This window comes from Pyrus communis, chromosome 7, assembly GCF_041283825.1.
Source record: "Pyrus communis isolate YQ-2024b chromosome 7, ASM4128382v1, whole genome shotgun sequence".
In the NCBI taxonomy this organism is placed as follows: domain Eukaryota; kingdom Viridiplantae; phylum Streptophyta; class Magnoliopsida; order Rosales; family Rosaceae; genus Pyrus; species Pyrus communis.
The window spans coordinates 28,634,932-28,647,870 of NC_142571.1; the positions used below are offsets into that span (position 1 = coordinate 28,634,932).

The 12,939-nt window shown below is 40.1% G+C and overlaps 1 pseudogene across 1 annotated transcript; it reads right to left on the minus strand.

The window, feature by feature from the left end:
* Positions 1-4,931: 4,931 nt before the first annotated feature.
* Positions 4,932-6,215, minus strand: LOC137733236 (protein LEAD-SENSITIVE 1-like; annotated as a pseudogene). The gene is made up of 2 exons (XR_011068432.2): positions 6,074-6,215; positions 4,932-5,746 (listed from the first exon to the last, which is right to left on the minus strand). The product of XR_011068432.2 is annotated as a protein LEAD-SENSITIVE 1-like (transcript).
* Positions 6,216-12,939: the final 6,724 nt, after the last annotated feature.

Consider the following 12,939-nt stretch of genomic DNA (forward strand, 5'->3'; position numbering starts at 1 on the left):
TACTTTCACTAATTTTTCTAATATGCACCCGAAGATTTTCTATTCTATAAACCTTAAAATATGTTTTTTGCACTTTCTAAGAACACAACAAATCTCTCAATTCACTACCACAGTCAATGATAATCTTCAAAAACAAAATCCGGGCACGGACAACACCCTTAATAATGCAAAGGTGGAAAATTAAATACGAAGCACATATAATCCAAAGGAAAATTGAGATAAATAATGTTATAAAAATTGACAATTCATTCTTCCATAAATATTCAATCGAAGGAAGAAACTACAAAAGCAAAGAGAAAACGTAGACGAGGAAAAGTGCAAAAAATTAACCATCTACACTCATCTTCGTTTAGGGATGCACAATTCTTCACCAATAGTTGATGCCTTCAATAGGTCTCCTCCAATTTTAAGGTTTAGCTGTGAGAACCCTTCATCTAACAAGGTTTTGGTTTTTTAATTTTTTAGCTTTAAAGTTTAAGGGCATTTGTGTCTATTTAAGTGATATTTTAGATATATTTAAAAGTTTTTTTTTATAAAAACTGACATTTTTGAAATTAGGGGCTAATATTTGGCTATATTTAATAAATACTCATTCTTGGCTGTCCTCTCTATATTTATCCTCACCTGACGTCTATATCTCGAGAGAAATATGTCCTTGTTGTATGTTAATCTCCTAAACACACTGTTTGATGTTAATTTTAAATAATACATCTTGGATTGTATGCTAATAGAAATTCCCTGAATATACGATTTTGAACGAGACTTGGCTGCTGAAGATTCAGCAACACCTCCTGCTGCCAACCAATCACAGCTAGACATGTGTCCAAGTTGTGAATTTTTTAATCACAACTTTTAATCACAACTTGAACACGTGTCCAGCAGTGATTGGTTGGCAGCAGGAGGTGCTGCTGAATCTTTCAGCAGCCAAGTCTTTTCCTACGATTTTATGCTTCAATTTGAACACATTAATTATTCTCATAATTGCACTAGAAAGTTATATCGCATCAAAATTACAACCACATTGACATCTAGGCAAGCTGTACGCAGAATGCAGACGCCAAATGCGATCAAATTATCAATTTTGTTGGAGTTGTGAGGGTTGAGTTTTATTAACAGCCTTAAAGATTTAGGGGTATGAATGATATTCTAAAGGGTTATTATATAAAATAGTCCATGAGATTTGCATGATCAATAGAAATGGTCCCTGAGATTGAAAATTAATAGAAATGGTATCTGAAATTGTCCACCATGCATGATTTTGGTTCTTCTGTTAAAAACGATTTTGGGCAATTTTCAAAGCTTTGTAACTCAATCGTTTCATAACTAAATTTGACCCATAATATATCAAAATGAAGATAGGAAAGTGTAGAATAAGATTATACCTATTTGGAAGCCCAATGGTTGCCTGAGGTGGCCGAAAAATAGCCTGAAAAGTGACTGGTCCGCAAGAAAACTGGAAAACTCGTCGGAAACTGGGTAAACTTTAAATGTTCATAACTTCTTCAATACTCAACCAAATCGATCGATTCAAAAACAAAAATAATACTTCTTGATGAGATGAAGAGAATGATACCTTTTTCGAAGGCTAAATCGCCGTGGTTTGGTCAGACAACAGCTCGAAAGTGGCTAACCATTTTTGAGTTAGCCATTTTCGAGCAGTTTTCGGGGCAAACGACGGTGAATTAGTAGTAAAGAAAGATATCATTCTCTTCGTCTCATCGAGAAGTATAATTTTTGTTTGTGAATCACTCGATTTTGTTGAGTATTGAAGAAGTGATGAACTTTGAAGTTTACCCAGTTTCCAGCGAATTTTTCAGTTTTCCCTCGGACCAGTCTCCTTTCAGGCTATTTTCCGGCCTTCTCCGGCAATCATTGGGCTTCCAAATAGTTATAATCTTATTCTACACTTTCTTATCTTCATTTTGATATATTATGGGTCGAATTTGGTTAAGAATCGATTGAGTTACAAAGCTTTGAAAATTTCCCAAAGAATTTTTAACGGAAGAACCAAAATCATGGATGGTGGACAATCTCAAGGACCATTTCTATTGATTTTCAATCTCAGAGATCATTTCTATTGATCATGCAAATCTCAGGGATCATTTTGTATAATAACCCTATTCTAAAACATTGTTTTCATGTTTTTGGGCTGAGCTTTAGTTGTTTTCATGTTTTTGTCTTTTATTGACATGTTTAAAAACTAATAGAGTTACTTGAAATATAGTGAAAGTTTTTAGGGTAAAGTACAAAAAAGTACCTCAACTATTGGTGTCACGACACTTTCATACCTCTTCTTTTAAAATTGACAATGTCATACCTCATCTTATGAATTTGTGCCAATGTCAGACCTCTATCAGTTTTTCTGTTACTTTTTCTATTAAATGCTGACATGGCCAGAGACGGGACCCATTTTTTATTAAAACATTAATTAAATGGTTAAAAAAATTAATTAAATATTAAAAAAAAAAAAATTAAAAACACAAAAAAGAACCCATCAACCCGTGTCCCCCCTCCCCAAAAACCCAGATCCACTTGTCTGAGTTCTCTCCCACCCAACCATCTCTCTCTCCTTTCTCTCTCTTTCTCTCGCCTCTCTCTTCTCTCTCCCTGCAACCTGGATCCCTAAAATCCCAAAACCCAGAAATCATTCCCACTCGTCCCCCCCAACCTTCCTCTCCAATCCCACCGACGACAACCCTACCTCTGTCGTTGACTCTAGTGATGACGGCCATGACCCCCAATCGCCCCTAAACCCTAACTCTAGCCACAACCTCCACAACAACATTCCTTTCTCCTCCTCGCCCTCGGAGTCTGTCCCTCCGGCGATTTGCGAGAGAAAAACAAAATAATAACAACAACAACAATCCCAATAGAAAAACTTTCCGTTTTTCCCAAAAAATTCCGAGATTTTTCGAGAAAATCAGAGGAGGCGTGAGAAACAGAGAGAGAGTTGTGATATGAGAATGGCTCTCTTTGGTCTGATTTTCCGATAAATGATGTATATAGGCGAGTCAGATGAGGAGGAGAGAGTGGAGGTGAAGTCCATGGCAATGGGTTTTGAGAGGGCGAAGCCTCTGCACAATTTCGACTTGCCGTGGTATTTGAAGTGGGGGAACCAGAAGCACCTGTGGTGCTAGAAGGAGAGCTCCGATGCCAGCGTGAGTGGCGATGAATGGTCTGGGATGAATCGGCGATCATCGGGTTAGACGATTAAGAGCTCGCCGACGGTGTTTCTAGGTTTTGGGATTTTAGGGATGCAGGTTGTAGGGAAAAAGAAGAGAAAGAGGCGAGAGAGAGAGAGAGAGAGAGAGAAGAGATAGAGGGTTGGGTGGGGGAGAACTCAGAGAAGGGGACCAGGGTTTTTGGGGAGGGGGATGTAGACACCGAAATTTCAGTGAAATAAATGTTAACCAATGTATTAAAATTACAACATTTATTCATTTCACTTACATCACACATTCATTTCACCTACAAACTCCATTCATTTCACTTACATCACACATTCATTTCACCTACATTACACATCTATTTCACCTACCAACTCCACTCACTTCACCAAAAATGGATGGTGGTGATTCACTCTATTGGCCTATAAATAGCCTTCTCCATCAAGAGGAAAGGGGAGGAATTTATATACACACCAAAACCTTGAAGCCTTGAAACTCTAAAGCTCTCAAGAAAATCACGAAAGATCAAGAAAGCACTCTTCGTTCTTCGTCAAATCCTCATTCGAGATCAAGCCCCAATAGCCCTTGAAGAACTTCCACCAATTCAAGATCAAGCCCCAACGACCCCTTGAAGAAAGTGTTCATCACTCATCATCCGTTCATCCTAAGATCAAGTTCCAACGGCCCTTTGGATCAACAACCTCAACAAACCCATACACCCATTCTTCAAGATCAAGCCCAACGCCCCTTGAAGATCCATTCATCAACTGTTCATCCCTAGATCAAGCCCCGACGACCCTTTGGATCAACAGCTCATCCACAAACCTACATCCTACGAAGATAGAATCAGAGGATCAAATTACAAAGAGATTGTAACCCAAAATCATTATTAATACAAAAATATATTTTGAACAAGTATTGTTGTTTCTTGTTTTAGGAATTTTTCGTGTTTACAGAGGACACGAGTTGATGGGTTGTTTTTTTGTTTTTCTTTTAATTTTTTTAATATTTAATTATTATTTTTAAATATTTAATTATTTTTTTAATAAAAATGGGTCCTGTTTCTAGCCACGTCAGCATTTAACAGAAAAAGTAACAGAAAAACTGACAGAGGTCTGACATTGGCACAAATTCATAAGATGATGTATGACATTGTCAATTTTAAAAGATGAGGTATGAAAGTGTCGTAACACCAATAGTTGAGGTAGTTTTTTGTATTTTACCCAAGTTTTTATCTCTATATATAAAGCTCCATAATTTAAATTTAGTGCCAAAATTGCCTTTAATTTACTTTATTTATTTATTTTTACTATTACATATCTAACAAAATAATTGATTTCATTTCACTTGGCTTGGATTACATCGGAAATTTTGACTACCTGGGATTTAACTTTTTCAATATAATCAATTGGGATGTTGATTTTTGATTGGTCATTGGGAGTTCATTCTTAACTGCTGAGGTTATAGTTCAGTCAGTCAGTGATAAAAAGAAAAATGTGTTATAATTTGAATGAATAGTAATGTCATGTGATCCTACTCATCAAAATATCACTCTTTTAACGCACAAAACCCACAAATCCAATTATTAACTAGTGATCGACAAAAAAAAATAAAACCTTATTAACTAGTGGATTTTATCCATTATATCGATTGTTACTAGAATTATGAGATCGTTCTTATATAATAGATTTTTCAGTGAGCCATAAACAAGAATATTGCAGTTTTTCATATGACCAGATTGGAGTTAACTTCAAACATTAGCCGAAAAAGGGAAATTATTCATTCTTACATTTCCAAGTTTAAAGATAAAGTAATACATAATCAAGACACACATCGGATCCAAACTAATAGCTAGCGTAGCTTGCAACATGAGTTTATTTAGTAAAGATATCACTTAATCATATGATTGAGAGGGACGGCCATCATCCCCCTCCTCATCGTTGATCTCTAGACACTCGTGGTCGTCTAGCAGATCTTCATCAGTGACATCCTCCTGCTCGTCATCATATTTCTCGTTGAGCTTTCGAAGTTGGGCTATAATTTCCTTGCTGGGCAAGTTAACATCAGTTTCAAAAGTTTGTTTCAACAGCATGTACTTGTCTGGTTGATGAATAGACACGTCTTCCAGAAGCCTTTCCACGTTATGCTTCACAAACGCTTTGAACAAGATTTTAGTACTATTTAAGGCAGAAAATGCCTGCTCGCTCAGACGTTTTCCTGTTTTGCAGAAAATCGCAAACGATTCGCAGTTGTTACTAAACAGCTTATAGTCCCCGAAACCCTCTTCCTTGTTGAGCAGTTCTGTGGCGCGAGCTATGACTTCGTCGGCTGAATTGGAACGACCCGTCGTGCAAGTTCCTGGAAATTTCAATAGGAAGTGAGCATAAGAGACTCCGTATCCGAAGCGGTAAAGCCCATGGCCGTGTAGGAAGCAGTCGACGCAAGTTTTGATCACTCCTCGTGCCATATCTGGGTGATGCCCGCAGTTTTGCATTTAGTCTTCCGAAACATCCCTAATTTCTTTTTTGCAGCTTGTGTTCTGGTGTAGTGGATCACCCTATCTGCCTCCACGCATATTCCTGAATATGTATATAACCAAAAGCCAATCGCTAAATATGTATAAAATAAATTATTCTGAGAGATTAGGGGTGTGAGGTCAGATTTGGAAGTTAAAATTAGAGAAGCATTTCTTTAACAGCCAAAACTAGTTTTTAACTTCGTTTAACAGAAAAACTTAGAAATGTACTTTTGACTCGTAAAAATGCTTTAAAGGGAATTCATATACATTTGCCTCTTCAAAAAGCATTTACGCTATTCCACAAAACACTTGAACTTTTGATAACAATTTTAACATATTTATATAGAGGCACTTAGAAACAATGACAAACATGCTCTTAATTACCGACCATGGTGGGAGTATGTGTGCAGCCCTCTATAGGTATAAACGTGATCTCCTGGCTTGATCTGGAACTTATCAACCTTGTTTGAGAACAGTCCCATCTCTCTCTGTCTCTCTCTCTCTCTCTCTGTCTCTCTCTCTGTGATGAGTTGATATAGGGACGGATTAGATTAAGCTCCAGTGGTTTGATAGACAGTACAAGATATATACACACACACACACATATGGCCCGCATGCTTACAGATATTCAACGTCTGGTGACGCATGCTGTTACGAATCCCTGGTGACGTATGATGTTACGAATCCACTCACGTATCATAACACATGTATATTAGTTTATAATGAGATTGAGGTTTCATCATAAAATCAATTAGTACTATGGGAAGTAGCCTAAGATCATATAAGCACATAGCAAACATTGTCCCTCACCAATGTGAGACAACTCTCAACACGCCCCCGCACGTGTGGCAGATTTTTAAGTCTACAAATGTACAACAACTGGATGACGTGGAGCGCGTGTGGCCGTTGGGCTTCACACGTGGACAACCTGGCTCTGATACCATGATGAAATTGGGATTCCACCATAAAACCAATTGGTAATATGAGAAGTAGCCCAAGATCATATAAGCACATAGCAAACATTGTCCCTCACCAATGTGGGACAACTCTCAACACACCCTCGCACGTGTGGTGGATTTTCAAGTTTACACATGGACAACAACTGGATGACGTGGAGCGCGTGTGGCCGTTAGGCTTCACATGTGGACAACCTTACTCTAATACCATGATGAGATTGAGGCTCCACCATAAAACCAATTGGCAATATGAGGTGTAGCCCAAGATAATATAAGCATATAGCAAATCTTGTCCCTCACCAATGTGGGACAACTCTCAACAGTTTATAGTATAGTTTAAATATAAACCCTTTGTGCATTCGTTTTATACTATGTATGAATAAGGGTTTGATTGATTAAGGCTGAGATTAAACGTAACAAAGCAACTCAGAAAGTATTGGATAAAACTCACGTTCGCAGCCTTCTATGACTTCAATTACATAGTGGTTTCGTGGAGTTAAAACGTGGCTGCAGCGGATTGGCTGAAGAGACTGGGATCGGCTTGTGGAAATGTGGTGGGTTGAGACCTTGGTTTCTCCTTTTGTTCTTACTAGAAAAAATGTACGCGGGTTGTTCTCACGTTCGCAGCCTTCTATGACTTCAATTACATAGTGGTTTCGTGGAGTTAAAACGTGGCTGCAGCGGATTGGCTGAAGAGACTGGGATCGGCTTGTGGAAATGTGGTGGGTTGAGACCTTGGTTTCTCCTTTTGTTCTTACTAGAAAAAATGTACGCGGGTTGTTGCGGGACTTGAATGCATCAGCTTTAATTACATAAATAATATAAATTTAACCTAAAAAAAATTCAACATAATCATGAACGAACAAAAAGGATAGACGAGTGAACGGTATCGATAAAATAAGCAATTCGACTTTTACATACATTCAACCGAGCTGATTACAAAAGATTAGTTGCAAAAAATTCTGTTTCCCTGAGAAACAGAAGCAACATGCATTTAACACTTATATTGCCCTTCAAGTGAAGATGACAAAATATATATCCTGCAGGCCAGACACATGTTTTAACATCTAAACAAAAAGGCATGACTAATTTCCACAGAGAGTAACCAAAAAAGTGGCAGGAACAGAATCACATCCTCAAATATAGTGATGTAGATAACAAATATTTGATCTGAGTAAATCCAACAAAATCACCAATCAACATAGGAATCTTCAAATAATTTAAATAAGCAATAGATGGGTGAATTGGGCTGCTAAATTCAGCAACCTGGTTTTCATATAAATTCAATTCAGCTGACATAAAGAGGAACTGTACAATTTACATGAAGAACTTAAACATTTCAAATCACAAAAGTTGTATGTTTTGCACATAAATTAAGGTAACACAAAAAAATTAAGATCCCATTCCAACTAATAAATTCTCAGGACCAATTATTTAAGAAAACTTATGACCAGAAGTATCATAAGTTTAACATTATAGAGTCAGTTATCGTTCACACCCATTATAACACCCTATACTCTACTTACACCCAACACATTATTCATTTTTTTTCTTCCCCCAACATGTGGTTCAACAACGGGAGAGTTCAAAGTTCGAACTAGGAACCCCTCTCCGCATTAAACAGCCCTGTAACCTCCCATACTTTTGGACGTACATAACAGGGTCCGGCGCCAAAAAAGGGAGTTAAACATCATGCATCGTATTCACTATGACCCTAACTCATGTTACCACTTTTTACAATTCTAGCCAAAATATAAAATATGTCCGATCACAATTTCTTTTAAAAATCAAATATTTAATTTTAACATTGTACTTTTGCACGGGGAAGTCACAATGATTTAGAGCATACATTTTACATTCTGAACTATAAAATTTGAGATCCAACATCTACATAATTAAGCCAAAAAAAAAAAAAAAAAAAAAAATCTGAGAATTCGAGAATTTGAAATTGACTCGCAGCAGCAACATATATGTTGTTAGGAAGCTCTTTTTTTAATTCACACTGAAATCCTCCATATATAAAATACAACAAAACATTACAAAATCAATAATATAATTCACTTTTAAGCTAGGATAATTCACATAGGAAAAAAAAAGGAAAAAGAATCAAGGATATATTGCACTCTAAAACTTGATCTGCTTGCTTCCATAAAAAGCTCATTTCAGATCGATGATCCCCTTCTCACCCTAATAACATTTACCAATTGCAATCAATGAAATTTTCTTAATAAGGGGAAAGCTATAAGTGCAAGTAATAAGCATTAGAAATGGAAACTTTATATAGTGATTAAGGCCCTTGAACTAACTTGTGAAACTTGAATAGTCAGTCTCTTCATGCGGCTGCAAGAACCAACTGTTAATTTGAAAAATATTCAATACGTGTTAAAACATGAATCAAAAGAAAATTGATGAAAAAAAAAATTAAAGGGAAAATGTAACACGACTTAGTAATTTTATGTGTTACTGTTTGGGCCCAAAATATTATTGTTGGGCCGAAGCAGCAGGATGTGCTCGGCCCAAGGTAATGATAAATACTATGGGCCGAATAATAAATCCCGGGCCAGCTGACAGGGTCGGCCAAATCCTATCCTAAGTAGTCCGGATGAATAGAAAAGGTCGAGGAAGTCCTGGTGCGACCAGGATTCTCGACCGGCAAGGAATGGAGTCCCGAAAAGAAGGAAAAATCAGAATCCCAGTAGGAGTAGGTTTGTTCGAGTTAGAGGCGAAATGGGACAAGGACTCCCAATCCAAATCAGAATTGGTTTCAAGGAACTGAGCACTATAAATACAAGAAATCATACAACAGAAAGACCCTTCAAAAATCAACATACAATTGCCCTGCGCAAAACCTCTCAAACACCTTGAGATTTTTTTACGAATTGCATTACTCGGCGTACTGGACGCCGAGTGGTTTTATGATTGGATACTCGCAAGTGAGTTTCAGGATTCGGCATTTCGACGGCCGAACTACGTTCATCATCAAGACATATATCACGTTTGAGTACCTGTGCCCATATAGTTTGGTCTCGATTCGATGTGCTTATACTATTACGAATATAATCACAGTGACCGAATCGGGTTCCGACGACTTGTGAACTCCGCAGAATTAGCAGCCTTGTCTTCAGGCTGTAGAACCCAGAGACCGAGAGCGTTCCTTCCTCAGTCGCAATCGCAAGATAGAGAAGTCAACGACGCGCTCAAAGCGACATCAACAAATTTTACTCCTCGGCCAAGCTCGGCCGACGAGTTGGCACGCCCCGCATTCAACCGAATGACGTAGTTAGCTTATTAGTTACTCGGCCTGCGCACCACGTAGGTTTTGTAATTTTTAGAGTCAACATTTTGGCACGCCCGGTGGGACCTTTGTGCTAAACCTTCGGAGTTCATGACCGTTGAAACACGGTCTACAAAGAAGAAAACAACCATGGGAAAGTCAACAACTGACTTGCCAGTGCAAGGCCTTGGGCAGGATTTGCACCCTACAAAAAATCCGATCATTGTTGCGCCGCCCGAGGCCACAAGTGTAATACGCCGAGATAATGAAATCTGTCTCGGCGGGCAACCTCACAACCCAGCAGTCCCGAATCAAACAGCTGGAATGTTTGTGGAAAGGATTGTGGAAGATTGTGATGACGATGGTGGGGAAGGTTCCGATCCACCAACTAGGACATTCCTTAGGAGACGACTGGATGAACAGTATCGTCAGGTCGAGCAGTCGATTGGTCAAAAGATGAATGATTTGCTAGAAGCAATATGAAGTAACAACGATACACAGACCAGAATGCTTGAACTACTGGTTAGTAAAGCCTTCGAAGATGGCCAGGTCGGCCAACCTCGACAGCTCTCGACGAATGTGCCCATACCAACCGAGAGAGGGTCCGCTCGGCCGCAACCAGTCACCTTAGAAAGAAGTGGAGGACCAGGAAATAGATCCGAGGGACCAAGCCAGGGGGAAGAAGCCGCTTCCATAAACGTGACCGAAGTCCAGAGAATGATTGATTCGGCCCTAAAGAAACGGCCGAAGTTTCCAAAATTCATTCATCCATACCCGGCTTATGTGGAAAGGTTTGAATACCCACGAGGATTTAAGATCCCTGATTTCAGCCTCTTCGCCGGGGAATCATCTTTATCCTCACTAGAACATGTGGCTCGGTTCACAGCGCAGTGTGGGGGCGTCAATAGCGATTTCTACAAACTACGACTGTTTAACTTTTCACTGACAGGCTCAGCTTTCGCCTGGTACATTAATTTTCCACCCAACTCCGTGCAGAGTTGGGAAGAGTTAGTCGAAAAGTTCCATGAACAATTCTATCGGCCAGGGATGGAGATGTCCGTATCATCGTTGGCCAGGATGGCTCAAGCATCTGACGAATCTCCAATGAAATACCTAACAAGGTTTAAATCGGCCAGGAATTGGTGCCGAGTGCCACTCCCCGAAGTGGAATTCGTCAGGATCACCCTCAACGGATTAGACGTGGAGTACAAAAAGAAGTTCCTGGGGGCAAACATCCGAGATATGTACGAACTTGCTCAACACGTTGAGCAATATGATTATCTGCTCCGAGAAGAAAAAATATCGAAGTCACCATCTCGGGGAACGTTGTATAAGAATCCCACGGTTAGCTACGCATCAGCCGAAAGTGAAGACCCTCAGTATGCTAGTGTAGATGCGGCCGAGATAGTAATAGACAAACCCTATGTTTGCAAGGCCTTGGCGCAGGTGAATTCCAAAGACACCAAAACCCGTTTGGCCGCCGAAGAAATGAGTAAGTCATCGAAAGTATACACTTTCGATATCACCAAAGCTGATGCAATCTTCGATCAATTATTGGCAGCAAAAATCATCAAGCTTCGGCCGGGACATAATATCCGTAAGGCCGATGAATTAAAGGGAAAGATATACTGCAAGTATCATAATTCTAATAAGCATGCAACCAATAATTGTGTTGTGTTCCGAGACACAATTCAAAGTTAGATCGAGAAAGGAAAGTTGAAATTTCCGGAAAAGCAGATGGCGGTCGACGTCAATCCCTTCCCTTCAACAACGATTGGTATGGTGGATGCTCATATCCCTAAAAATAAAGGGAAGGTCGAATACGTCCCGGTGCAGCATATCCATCAACGGAATGGCCGAACAAGACTAAAGCTTGATTTGTTTTCAAATGCACCACCTGTGGAACAATCAGGGCCACCCGCCGATGATCCTATGACGAGATCAAGTTCCGACGGAACTCATGAATCAACAGTTTTATGTGATCATTGTAAAACACCAGTTGAACCTGGGAAGAAGACATCCTCAACACCCCCCACGGCCCCTGTAACATCATCGAAGGGACTTGGTAACGGTCCACGACGTCAAATGTTTGATCGACTCGGCCCACAAGTACGGCCGAAAGACCAGACCTCGGTCAGGCGGCGTCTGGATTTCGACGCACCTTTCTACAATGAGGATTATTACTCGCGCAATACCAACAGTTCGGGCTCACCAGCTGATCGCAAAACTTTCAAACCACCCAGGACATCGGATCAACGCTGGTACAGTTACAATTCTCCGACTGGCTTATATACGGCGCTGTCCAAATCCCAAAAACGTCGTCGTCAACGGATAGATTGCATGGCTCGGCGACGAGAAGCGCAGGCCAGCCCGGCCAACCAGTGGCAACCAAAGAAGGCCGTGGAAGACATTAGCGAACGGCCAACCCCGACTATCATGACCGAGTTAGCCGAAGGGAAGAAAGTAGCAGCTACCGGTTTCGAAACCACCATTGAGGAATCTGAGAAACGTATTAAGATCCTTCTCCGGCCTGGGGAAACGAGAGCTCGTCTAGAGTACTTTAGACAAGAGGCCGGAAAGAGACTTTCTCCGTTACCATCGCGCGAGCTGTTTATTAAAATACGGCGCAACTTACACCCTCCATTCCTCGGTGAATCCCTGGAATACATGCGAGAGTTTCATAAGAAATACTCCGCCAATGACTTGTACGGATTACCCAAGGCGTGTCAGGAAGCCTTCGACTTAGCTTTAACTTGCCCTGACGCCGAGCAAATTATCCAGAAAACTTCCGACCCAGCAATTAAAGCTAGGTTCCAACATATACGGGAGGCTCGGGTCCTTGGTTTTGAGGTCGATCCCTATACAGACATCGACACCGCCGAATTACCCTTTTCGCTTGAAGACCTCCAACATTTACGCTATCATTTCGAAGTTTTCTCGGCTGTATCGCTTTTCGGCCTCACGGCCGACGAGGAACAACGGATAGCACGGTTGGATACATATCTAGACATGAGGAACGCCCAT